The following is a 13,774-nucleotide window of genomic DNA, read 5'->3' as shown; positions in this document are numbered from 1 at the left end:
AATTTCACCGCATTGACAATTAGGACTGATGACAATATTTTTTTGAGAATAGATGTTCATTAAGTTAGGAACTTGTTTTATGTTCTTAATAAGTTTGTATTTGAAACAAGGCACGGATAGCGATGAACGAATTTCTTCCGGGAGTGCGTTCCATGCTGATATAGTTGATGGCAGAAATGAACTCGTCAACAACTGCGATTTGCATGAAATGTTCCGAAGGTTACCTGCATTATGTAGGTTATACGAAGTTGTATCGCCAACTCTTGATGGAATCAGTGAAGTTAATTAATATGCTGGTGCAAGAGAGTGAAACATCTTGTAAAATTGGATAAGATTATGTTTATGTCGCTTTTCTTTGAGTGGTTCGATTCCAGTTTCAACATAAAGATTGGTTAAATAGACTAGTCAAGTCGTGCCCGATATTATTCTGGCCGCCTCATACTTTTTCTAAGTCATCCTCATCAGCTTGCGTCAGATTATTTCAGACAACATCGGCATATTCAAACAAAGGCCTAATAAATGTGAAATACAGAACCTCAAGCGATTCACGATAAAGAACGTATTTGAATGATCGCATGTAGTGATTTCGCTGCCAAACCTTCTGTTACGGATTGAATATGATCGTGCCATGACAAGGTGCTAGAAAGAGTGACGCCCAAGTTTTTATTAGTTGTAACTTCGGACAGTTGGGTATTATTCATGAATATTGAGGCGTACACTTGCCTATAAGACTTTCTAGTGGATAGTATCGATTTGGTTTTCGCAGGATCAAATGTAACAAGCCATCTGTCAGCCCACATATGATTTTTTCTAGGTCATCAGTAAGCTACTGCGCGGCAAACACGGGGCCTTTGACAATTAAACACAAGGTTGTATTATCTGCGAATAAGCGTGTATGTGATTGTATATCGCAATCAATGTCATTTATGCAGATAAGAAAGAGCAGAAGCCCAGGAATTGAGTATTGAGGAACCCCAGCTGATATTGTAACCCTATCAGATATAAAACCAGTTGTTTACGTTCGCTGAGATAATCACATAACCATAACAATAATGAACTGGTAATGCCACTTTCACGAAGTTTATGGATTAGATCGTCTTACCATTCTCGATCAAAGGCTTTCGTAATATCACAAAAAATGCTTTTAGTTCTTTACCTTCATCTAGTGAGATCCAAAAATAATGATAAATCGATACGAGCTGGTTGATAGTGGTGTACTTAGGAACACAACCAGATTGAAATGGTGATAGATAGTCGTTTTGCCGCAAGAAACTGAACATATGCTTAAGCAAAATTATTCCAAGATCCTTACTGACAACACATAGTAGGGAAATAGGACGATAATTTCCAACATCTTGAGGGTCAGACTTCTTATGAATAGCACAGACATGAACTAGCTTCCACTAACATGGTACTTTTCTAAGACGAAGTGAGGTATTAAAAAGGTGACGAAGTGGGTATGAACTTTCAATTGCTACCTCCCTCACCACATAGCATCTAATAAGTCTGGTCCAGTTGCTTTGCCTGTTTTAAGAACCATTATTGAATCAATTACATCTTGAAGTGAAATAACCTAGTCTTGTAGTTTTGGATTATCAGTGTCAGTGGAGGAAGGAAGGTGCCTGTTTGTATATTTAATTGAGTCTGAGATTGAAAAAAAAGTATGTACCGTTATTTGCTAAGTGGAGGGATTTCTTTAGATGAAATTGTTAGTAAAGCGAAGTTCTTTATGGTTTTCCTAAAGTCGGAGGTGGGAATGTGTTTTTTCCTTAAGTCGTGTACCTAGTTGTTCATAATGTGACTGCTTGGCAGTTCCAACAAGGTTGGTAACACGATATCGTATTTGATTGTATATACACCATTAGTATTTAGAATTTATACGTTTTGCCCTTCAATAAGCACGCTGTCTTTGTCGAAGAGATTTACGGATTTCGTTGTGAAACCAAGGGTGCTCCCTATTGCGAATTACAACCGTCTTTGTAGGTATGCAGGTCTCACACATAGCCATTAAGTGATTATTGAAATTATCTGTATATATGCTGATATCAGTGCGCACACAAGACTGCCTGTCAAAGTTAGAGATAAGGTTCCATAGTTTTGCATAATCACCTTGAACGAGTTTCCAAGCCTTACGTTTGAATGATGCACCGATAGCTTAATCGAAGCGTAGGACGCAATAAACCGGACATTGATACAATACTAACTGTTTCACGTACTCCACAGTCGAGAGCAATATATTTTGAAGAGACGAGAAATAGGTCAATGAGAGACTCAGATGACTCGGTAAAATAGGTAGGGTCTTGAATTTCTTGGGTCAAGTTGAACTGCTGACAGATAGACTCAATCTTTTGACGGGTTAGGGGTTTATTTATATCAAGGTTAAAATCCCCTGTAATAAGAATGTATGTTATACCAGTATCAACATCCAATGAAATGAGTTGGTAATATATTCAAGGACATATGGATTGGAGTTAGGAGGTGTTCATTGGAGATGTACGTAGAAGTGAATATCATGCACCGGCCCTGAGTATTTGTGGTACGCCTCTAAATTATTAAATATACTATATTCCTAATATACCCTATAATTAAAAAGCGAACACCCGTTTTTGAAGGCTGTCAGGATCACTTCAAAATTACTTGCAGTTTGTAAAAGTATACGCAAGGCACAGCTGCACCACGGAAGTCTTGACAGCTCATTTTCTTTGCACCGATTTATAGTGGTTTACCTGTTTTTAAGTGGCCCTGTTATGATTTTGAAACAATCACTCAATTACATTTTTGGCTCAAAAAAATTTCGTTTCATTACAAGTAATTTTGACAACAGGTTTTGAATCAACGCATTCTATGAGAAAATACGTTTTCTAAAAATATATATAAAAATATATAATACATTTTATTTTAGTACCATTTTTGGAATTATAGCCTGATTTCTGAATACCGATTTTCATTGCAACACTTTTATATCAAAAATATTATTTGCAAGCTGTCGGAATCATTTTCCTTGACCATAACGCCAAATCGTTCAAGACATTTGAGACAGAACGCATATGTATGATGCATTGTTGTTGGTTTTTATTAAAATAGATTTTGTCCAAAGAGACTAGAAAACCACCAACGTTATTTACCTTCGAAATGATCCATTTAAAACTTATTGTTGACCATTTAAAGTGAATTTCATGGTATACCGTAGATTATACATACATACATTTTGTCTGTCACCAAGTATTACGATTTAATTTTAAAATATATAACATTTTATTAACTTTGTCATGGTGTTTTAAATACCATAAATAAGACCAAAATCTTTGTTTTGCCGATTCGTAATATTTAGCACAGATGACAACAGGCGAATTGACAGCACATTAATTAAGCAGTTTGTAATATAATACCTCCCAATTATAAGCCAGAGAGCATAACTTAAATGTTAAGATATTCAATCCGCCATTGAAATTTTTACGATTCATTACTTAAAATGTTAATACCTGATCAATCTTTGTACTATTTGCTGATTACTATTTTGTAAAACAAATGACAAATATTAAAGTATGGTAAATGGTATAGCAGTTTGTATTTTCTGTTTACTTAAACTCAAATCGGAGTTGAAATGACCCATTGTGAAAGCTTTCAAAGCACAGAAATCTTGTTTTTGATGAAGATTTCGGTATTAAAGTTACATTATGTTTGTATACAAATAAAACCATTCAAAATGATAACAAAGTAATTTCTCACCAAATCAACCAAAATTCATTCTAATAAGTGTGCATCAGATGGTATAGATTATGACGCACATGTGCGTATTACAACTAAGTAGGATGACCTATTTCGGATATTTTTGTTCGACTATTCGATTGATCATTAATAAATCACTTTCAAAAAATAAACATGGTTCGGCTTCAGAGGATACGGCAGAATACCATAGCATAGTTTTCTAGTAGATTCGTGTTCTAGTAAACTGTTCTTTCACAGACCGTTCAAAGGCGTTTATCCAAATATTTATCGGTAAAGCAATGTTGATGAGTGTTTGGTTGTTTATTGTGTTCGTATTTATGTATGTGGTGTTAATACGCTTGTGTCTCTAGTTCATTGTTGTTTGAACACTTGCCTTTGGCCCCACAACGGGGTTTACTTTGGAATGTTCGACTACATGACTTGGCCCTGCAGCTTTCATTACAATTATTATCATTGTCAATGCCCGTCCATACAAACACTTAAGTTAACTCCAAGTTATGATGCATGGTTACATGGCAAACTATCTCACCCCTTTCAGAAAGTCCCGTGGGCCTAGTAGTTAAACTAATGATGAGCTTGAGGTACCTATGCTCTTAAAATCAACATATTGTTATACTATAACTGTATTTATTCTGCTAGTTCGATATAGTGAAGTAAAATACTGATAGAATAAGTGTTTTCAGACGGTAAAACTGTTTGAACCCAAAACGTCTTTGTTAAAAAATGCAAATCATTAGTAACTAAGAAAGTTACGTTATATGCAAATTTCGTAATGACGTTGTGCGCAGTAGTTTCAGAATATACTTAAGGAAGGTTTCGGTTATGTTGTATTTTAAAATTGCGATAAATGCATTCTTTGGGAGTTAAGATATGAAACAGGTTAAGAGATGTCATTTGAATATACAAACAAACAAGTAAGTTTACATTAATAAAACATAATGGAACTTTAAAACTTAATACATTATGCATGTTCACGTTTTTGTCTCTTTGCTATAAATGTGGTTGTCTTTGCTAAACACATATTGATTAACAATTCGATTTTATAACCTTGTTTATCGTGTCTAGTTCCATATATTCGTTTACAACTTTGCGTTAAGAGATTTCTTTCCGACTAAAGTAATATCTCTCCTCGTCATTAGCAAAAGCAACAAAGCAATATATTTTAGACAAATGTAAACCCGCTTTGCGCTATTGAATGCATTTTCACGCAAGCATTTAATGGTCATTTAGACTCAAAAGTATTATTAAAGCAGTGATATGACGTTGACATGACCTAACAAAAGGCTAACAAAATATAGTTATAATGCTGAAATTCGAACTAAAACGCAACAAGGCCGTGAATATTAGTTTCTTTAGACACTATAGATACGATTAAGTGTTTTGGGTACTGATGAATAATGAGAACTTAACCAGTATTTATTGTTCGCGCCATGTTTATTTTCAAACAAATGTTTACATACTTTTTAAAGCTAACTAAATATGCTTTGACTTTGTTCGATTTAATCTGTCACAATCTGCGTTAATGCATATAGATTGCCGGATTTGACAGTCTGTCATATTTGTTTCCGACAACGACCAATTTAAGGAAGCGCCACCGAGGTCCGTTTCAATAAGATATCTTAGTAAATCTAACTCTTCGTAAGGGTAAGAGTGTTCGGGGACATCAGTCAAATAATGGGCAGAATCTATATCATAAATGAGATACCCCATTTCATTGAAACGCAGTTAACGGCTAAAACGGGTTTTCCCTTGAAAACTTGCGGTCTTATACCTTACGAACATTATTGCAACGGGACTCAGGACAGCAATTTTAGCAATGAAAACAAAAAAAGATAGTAGATGTAAATCAAATGGAAAGTTTTAACGCATTTAACAAGTATATAGTATACGCTGCAGAATAGTTAATAATTTATTTCATTTAGGGTAACTAAGAAACTACATAATTGAAAAAGGAATGTCTGAATAGTACAATAAAAATACAGGGACCAGTCCAGAAATCTATTTTTTTAAATAACCGCTGTTTAGGGGCACAAAGGCAAGGGCTCAAACGACAATAAATTATATACGAAAATATAAACATCACAAATGCAAATACTAACTACACAAACTTACAACACATAGACAAAACAAGTACCACAAACCATACCCTAATCAAAATTGCTTTGGTGTTTAATGATGGGTAAACTGCCTTGAAGCGGTTAGTTAAATAAAGGTCCATTGGAACTCGATTCTACTACGGGATATACTAGCTAGTATGGCCATAAACCCACAGTCACAAGTTTTAAAATAGCTTTTTAAAATAGTTTGATTGATGTGCTCAGAGTGTCGTGAACATGGATTTATGTAAATATTTCACCTTCTTTTGTATTGTTAATTGATTCAAAATGTAATTTCGATCTCCCAAAAAGTAATATTTAAGAAATATTACACACCACTGAGGGTCATATGACAGTATAAGGTCCGACCAGTCAGCCATCAAAGGTGTATATGGACCGAGGCGTTAGCCTTCGGGGGCTGACTGGCCTGTTCTTATAATGCCATATGGCCCGAAGTGGTGTGTTATATTTCTTATATTATACCGAACACTTTCATTACAAGAAAATATTTTTAAAGCGATTTAAATATGTTTTATTTAACAAATCTGATAATGTTTCCTTGCGACAAATTTTCGACATTGTGAAATAAGCAAGCCGCACAAACCAATCGTATGACTTCAGCGGTCCATATTACATTTTTGGCGAGGTCAGGACCGGCCAAAAATATAATATGGACCGCTGACGTCATAAATCTGGGTAAAATTTATATATTTAAACGTGCGCTTTATACTTTAAATGATGTAAAATGTACACTGCCTATAATTGAGTAAAATATAAAACTTGTCTAAACCGGCTTAATAAGGGCTTTTATATCATAAAGCTTAGTAGTAGAATTAGGAGTAGTAGTAGTAGTAGTAGTAGTAGTAGTAGTAGTAGTAGTAGTAGTAGTAGTAGTAGTAGTAGTAGTAGTAGTAGTAGTAGTAGTAGTAGTAGTAGTAGTAGTAGTAGTAGTAGTAGTAGTAGTAGTAGTAGTAGTAGTAGTAGTAGTAGTAGTAGTAGTAGTAGTAGTAGTAGTAGTAGTAGTAGTAGTAGTAGTAGTAGTAGTAGTAGTAGTAGTAGTAGTAGTAGTAGTAGTAGTAGTAGTAGTAGTAGTAGTAGTAGTAGTAGTAGTAGTAGTAGTAGTAGTAGTAGTAGTAGTAGTAGTAGTAGTAGTAGTAGTAGTAGTAGTAGTAGTAGTAGTAGTAGTAGTAGTAGTAGTAGTAGTAGTAGTAGTAGTAGTAGTAGTAGTAGTAGTAGTAGTAGTAGTAGTAGTAGTAGTAGTAGTAGTAGTAGTAGTAGTAGTAGTAGTAGTAGTAGTAGTAGTAGTAGTAGTAGTAGTAGTAGTAGTAGTAGTAGTAGTAGTAGTAGTAGTAGTAGTAGTAGTAGTAGTAGTAGTAGTAGTAGTAGTAGTAGTAGTAGTAGTAGTAGTAGTAGTAGTAGTAGTAGTAGTAGTAGTAGTAGTAGTAGTAGTAGTAGTAGTAGTAGTAGTAGTAGTAGTAGTAGTAGTAGTAGTAGTAGTAGTAGTAGTAGTAGTAGTAGTAGTAGTAGTAGTAGTAGTAGTAGTAGTAGTAGTAGTAGTAGTAGTAGTAGTAGTAGTAGTAGTAGTAGTAGTAGTAGTAGTAGTAGTAGTAGTAGTAGTAGTAGTAGTAGTAGTAGTAGTAGTAGTAGTAGTAGTAGTAGTAGTAGTAGTAGTAGTAGTAGTAGTAGTAGTAGTAGTAGTAGTAGTAGTAGTAGTAGTAGTAGTAGTACGAGGTTTGTCCGGAAAGTTGTGAGACTGTATTCATAAAAAACTTACCACTCATAGGATGCATTAAAAATTTAATCAGCTGTCAATTGTATCTTATATAAACAAATCCTGAAAGTTTCAACAATATACTTCAAAGTGAACGTATACAACAAACATTACACAAAGTACAGGTTACAAGCCACGGAGCACTTCGTTATCTCATTGCGTCACGTCATTTACAGTTTTTTTTCAAAATACGCCCCTTCTGCACGTACACACTTACGGTTACAATCAACCCATTGCTTGAATATCTCACCGTACCACTCTTTTATGATATTATGGACTACTGTCCGTTTTAGCTGAACAGATTTGCCAATTTCCCTCACTGTCCCCGACGGTCTTCTTGTAACATGTGCCGCACTGAATTTACGCCACTTTCACTCATGACTAACGGTTTGCCGCTCCGCTTTAAATCGCACACATTTCCATGTCCGTCACTGAAACGTCCATGCCAGCGAAATACCAAAGCCCTTGAACATGTTTGCTTTGATTTTTCCCCTGTAAGAAACGTATAAGTATGTGTAGGAGTGTTCCCGCTTCGAACACAGTGTTTGATCATAGCGCGCTGCTCCGTGCTCAACGTTGGATTTTTTCTGACATCTTCGAAATACCTCTTTACTTCCGCTGATCGTTTCAACCATGTCTACAGTTAGATTTTGTCAATAATTTGCTAAGTAATGCAGCTGACGGCATACTGTCGTCATATGTTTTGACGTGACGTTTTGGCGTCTGTAATTCAGACAGAGTAGTATATATGAATTGGGAACAATTTTCAGAAAACGTCAATTTCAAAGTGCTCCGTGAAGCGCTAGATGGGTTGTCTTGACAACCTTTTCCTTCCTTATTATGAGATTATTTAATTTTATTTTTTAAATCGAAACTCGTAAACAGTCTATATACACAGCTGTGTATTGGTTGTTGACTTATATTAAAACATTTTAAAACATTATATACATCAAACTTTCTGGACAACCCTCGTAGTAGTAGTAGTGGTAGTAGTAGTAGTAGTAGTAGTAGTAGTAGTGGTAGTAGTAGTATGAGTAGTAGTAGTAGTAGTAGTGGTAGTAGTAGTAATAGTAGTAGTAGTAGTAGTAGTAGTAGTAGTAGTAGTAGTAGTAGTAGTAGTAGTAGTAGTAGTAGTAGTAGTAGTAGTAGTAGTAGTAGTAGTAGTAGTAGTAGTAGTAGTAGTAGTAGTAGTAGTAGTAGTAGTAGTAGTAGTAGTAGTAGTAGTAGTAGTAGTAGTAGTAGTAGTAGTAGTAGTTGTAGTGGTGGTGGTGGTGGTGGTGGTGGTGGTGGTGGTGGTGGTGGTAGTGGTAGTAGTAGTAGTAGTAGTAGTAGTAGTAGTAGTAGTAGTAGTAGTAGTTGTAGTTGTAGTTGTAGTTGTAGTAGTAGTAGTAGTAGTAGTAGTAGTAGTAGTAGTAGTAGTAGTAGTAGTAGTAGTAGTAGTAGTAGTATATATTTTCCGATATTTATTTCTGTACATAAATAGAAATTCACGCATGCAAAAACAAAAACAAAGACAAAAAACCAATCATGACTGTTTGATTCCAATCCGAATCGTGAGATCCGACCCTCGTGTACTCTTCATGTTTTTTCTTTTTTTATCAAGCATACTGTTTCGTCCGAAATCAAGATAGCCAGTTGTTAAAATTCAAGCCGTTAAAAAGAATGATAATGCCCGTTACAGATATTTAAACATATAGTATTGAATTCATTCAAATAAATATAATTATATAATAGCAGCTGAACACTCCCTGTTTCTCACCTTATATACGTTGCGGTATTTTGCATTTTCTAATCTAATAATAAGATTGACTTTTTATTGTGTTTAGATTACTAGAAACAATTAAAAATATGTAACGTCCCGCATATACATGTATGTATACTTGAACTATTTCATGACATGAATATCAAATATTTAAAGGGTTATTGATTGCTCAATGGTTTCGCTCTAAAACAATCAGTTTGTAATACGACGCCTCCCGATTATTGACAAGAGAGCATTGCGAAATTGTTAAGTTATCCGAATGCTTCATTGAAGTGTATACCAAATTCTGATGTCTGATGACTCCATACAATTTTGGTACTAATTATGTAGGAATTATTGATGATTACTATAAAAACAAAATGATCAAATACTCATTTTGGCAAATGAATTTAACTTATTATGTCTTCTTTTTTGTTTAAACTGGAAGTGTACGTGACCATTATGACCAATTTTACAAGCTTTAAGGTACAAAAAGCCCTGTTTTATATTGTATGTCTGCTTATTTATACTCTATTGTATCGGTACACACAAGTTGGAGCCACCTTGTTTCCCAATTTCACATAGTTAAGTATCGTTTACCTTAATTTTGACAATTGTGGCATTACAAGTTATTATGACGAATTCGATTGATATATTTGTATTATGACTAATAAAGTGTTTATTTTATAAATTTCTTCAAAAATGAACTATCAATATATACGAACTCATTTAAGCTTACGACAAAACATATAACTTAACAAAGAAGATGCCCGTGCAAAAGCACTACTCCTGCAACATTTAGTTCTTTTTGTCATAATATTTCGAATAATCAAAACAGATGTTACTGAGATATAAATGTCGTTCTCTTATATTGGTCTTATGATGGTAAATGTGTTCTCAAAAAGAAACTATTCTGCAGCAATTTATTTATTTCTTTATACAATCAAATAACCCTAGTAAGAACTACTTGCTACAAGCTGCTTGCCTTCGCACCCTTTACAACAGTTAATTAAATGCATCATAAACTTATCAGTATATGTTGATTTGATTGAACTATAACAACATAACATTTTGCCGAACACATTTTTTGATTGACAATAAAATGTACTTACTTCGTTTATTTGAGTAAGTTTTACATATTCCAGTGTAGGTTCACTCCTTAGTGACCGTTCATTATCACTACTGAAGTATAATTTCTATTATAAGGAATGGAAATCGGAACAAATATTTGGCAACGATAGTTGTAGTGAAATCAACCCGCTTCGTCTTTTGAGACTTAACGATTCGCTCTGTCAACATTGATTATATATGCATAACCTTAAACAACGTAAACAAAAATATCGTCATGCTTGTAACTTTTCGTTTAATACTTAATGTTGTCCGCTGTTAAATAGTTTTCTGCGCTATTGCTGATGATTATGCTTATAATGCTGATGATACTGCTAATGATGCTACTGTTAATGATGATGATGGTGGTAGAGTTGCTGCTGCTGGTGGTCTTGCTGGTCTCGCTGGTGATGATAATGATGATGGGGATGATGGTAATTGTATTGATGATGATAGTTTCGATAGCCAATGAAAATGGTCCATTTCACAAATCCCATATTTGGCGAGTTTTGTATCCAATCAAATCAAAGGAAACACATATTGGCCGAGTTTGGTTAATATTGGCCGAGTTTCGTCAATATTGGCTAAATATTGGCATATATTGTCTTCAAATGTCTGGTATTTGTGCCAAATAAATAATAATTGATTAATAAAATAATATATTAATCAAGTCGTGTTACCTGCTTGGTTTAAATCTTTATTTAACGGCCTCGATTATTCTTCACAGTGTAACATGATAATTCCTTTTTTGTTAGATAAATAATTCTGTGTCAATGTCTAAACAAGCGTCCTTCAGTACTGAATTTATTAAACACGTTTAAAGCTATGTCATGTAATTAACTAGTATAGTTTATGACACAACTGCATTAAAATATTTGTAGTTGTTTTTGTGTTTTTGATGTGAATTGACATATATTAAGTGTTGGACAAGAATAAAACAAACATTAACCAAAACTATCGAGACCAAGAACATGTTTGTTGCTCAATCGACCCGAGTGTGCACGTCAGTCATTCGAAATTGCTCATTGTTTTAAAATTGTATCATGCTTTTGGTAAATGGTAAAAAGAGATGTTTTGAACCCTCTGTTCGTCTAGGAACTGATTTTTTTTTAAAGTTGAAGCATTCTTATTTAGCGGCTTAATTTTGTGGTGTACAACAAGCCTCATTTCTGAAGGTCAGTTCTGTTTAACCCGTAAACATTTCAATTGGAAAGGTAGTACCGTATGTCGTCAAACGGATTGAGCGAGGAAGTGTTCAAAAGTTTACTTGCAGACACAGACCACACTTCGGGATTACTTCAAACCCACTTAAGTGCTATTTTAACTAGTTATATTATTTTTAAAAAAGTGATTAATACCGATTACGATTAAAGGATATTGAAATGACTGTTCCTTAAGATTTTTCTTAAACGGATGTAAACATAAAATTATACAAAGTTAAAAAGCTAAAAAGACAAAGTGTAATGGAAAAATTGAATACCACTTTAATAACACAAGGTTTATCTAAAAACAATAAAAATAAAGTAAGGCCTTAAATTGTGCTTTGTTATAATTGAACATTCGACAGAGTTTATATGTATTTACATAACTTGCTATAACGGCGTGCCTTATTTTCATTGCGCTTTCAAGTTAAGTTGAAACGCAGCCCTGAGCAAATTTCGAGTTATATCTTAAAATTGGTATACAGAGAGCATATGCTCAATTAGGGACTGTGTTTACATTTTCAATATTCGAAACAGTTTTGAAACTTTGGTTCTTCAAAAATTACAACTGACGTAAGTATTGAGACGTCTGTCAGTGGTTGCGTTCCAGCTACAATAACCGATGTTTTCATCAACTCTTTGTTTACCGCTAAAATTTCAACATCAAGTGAGCCTTGAAAAAACGTACACAGTCATATATTTTTCTTTCTCCTGTTTTACGAATGTTATTTTAAGTGCGTCCAAAACGTCAATTTTCGCTGGAAAACGGCGCCGTGTTTCGCTGAAAAATATGCGTCTTTTTTTTTTTTTTGAGAAAATTATATGTATTTTAAACTTTATTATAAATAAACTCAACTTCATCCAAATAACATTACAACGGAGTTTAGGCTGTCTGTCTGGTTAAGATTTGAGGGTCAGCTTTGCTCACGTTTTATAAAGCAAATAAGTAAATTAAGAAATTTTGAGTCGGTCAACCTAACTTTCTATGATATTCTGCAAAATTATTTAAATCTGGAATAACGTCATTGTTACAACATCCTTAAAATTATACCCCAGTTACATTATTTCAGATTTAATCTACTTTGCAGAGTATCATCTGGATTTCAGGTTGGCTGACTCAAAATTTCTAACTTACTGACTGACTGACTAACGTACTGACTAACTATCAAGCTCGAGATAATTATATTATACTTTCCATTGCACCTGACCATTCAGAAGTGTGTCTTATTCCGCCTAAGAAGTTTAAGGGCATCACGTGGTACTTTAGACCTCACTTGACAATAATCAAAATAATAAAAATATTGCTGAATATTGCCACAAAATGGATATTGTCAATCAATAGTTTCAGTGACGAAATGATTAGCGAACCCTTTCGACATAAATATAGTACACGAGGAAGTTAAACTATTTCCTTGACAGTAGCTTTATAAGCCCTTAGCTGTTGACTTTGGACGAAGTCGTTTTATCTCGATAGTACCAAGCAAGTTCCTTTGATAGTTTTCATTCAAGTATTCGGACCATCCCACACATATGCTTAGGTTATTGACGACATCTAAATCAGATTAGTTGACCGACATTTGATGATAAGGTAATGAAGCTTCTTTAAAAATAAAGGCTTTTTTGTATTTTCACCAATTATTACCTAAGATAGGAATAATGACTGAAACAAAAATGAATTAAAATAGGCGAGGGTCATTGTGGTACACTATGACCAATGTGCTTTACCTGTATCCATCATATAAAATAGAAACAAATCGTAGTCATTAATTGTATGTCAGTCACCTATTACTTAGTATTGTGTACATGCGAACCTTAATAACCTTTTACTTACCATTTTTTGAAGAATCACTCTGTTTCAAACAAAATATGCAACCTTCCATGGTTGAGTTTTGTTTTGTTTTTATTTCGGAAGAATCTATTGTCAAGAATACAATGATACTTCTTACTTGTATATTGTGAACAAAAACGCTACATGATAAACATATTTTAAAACCAATGCCACTGTTTGTGCAACAAGCAACATATCCTTTAAATTATTTCATTCGTTTGATGGTAAAAAAATATCATATTAGAATAATTTTAATGACGGATGTCTTGATTTGTTTTTTGGACTTAAACATTGCATTTA

This window comes from Mya arenaria, chromosome 7 (genome assembly GCF_026914265.1).
Source record: "Mya arenaria isolate MELC-2E11 chromosome 7, ASM2691426v1".
NCBI classification, from domain to species: domain Eukaryota; kingdom Metazoa; phylum Mollusca; class Bivalvia; order Myida; family Myidae; genus Mya; species Mya arenaria.
Note: the sequence above shows the minus strand (reverse complement) of the source record.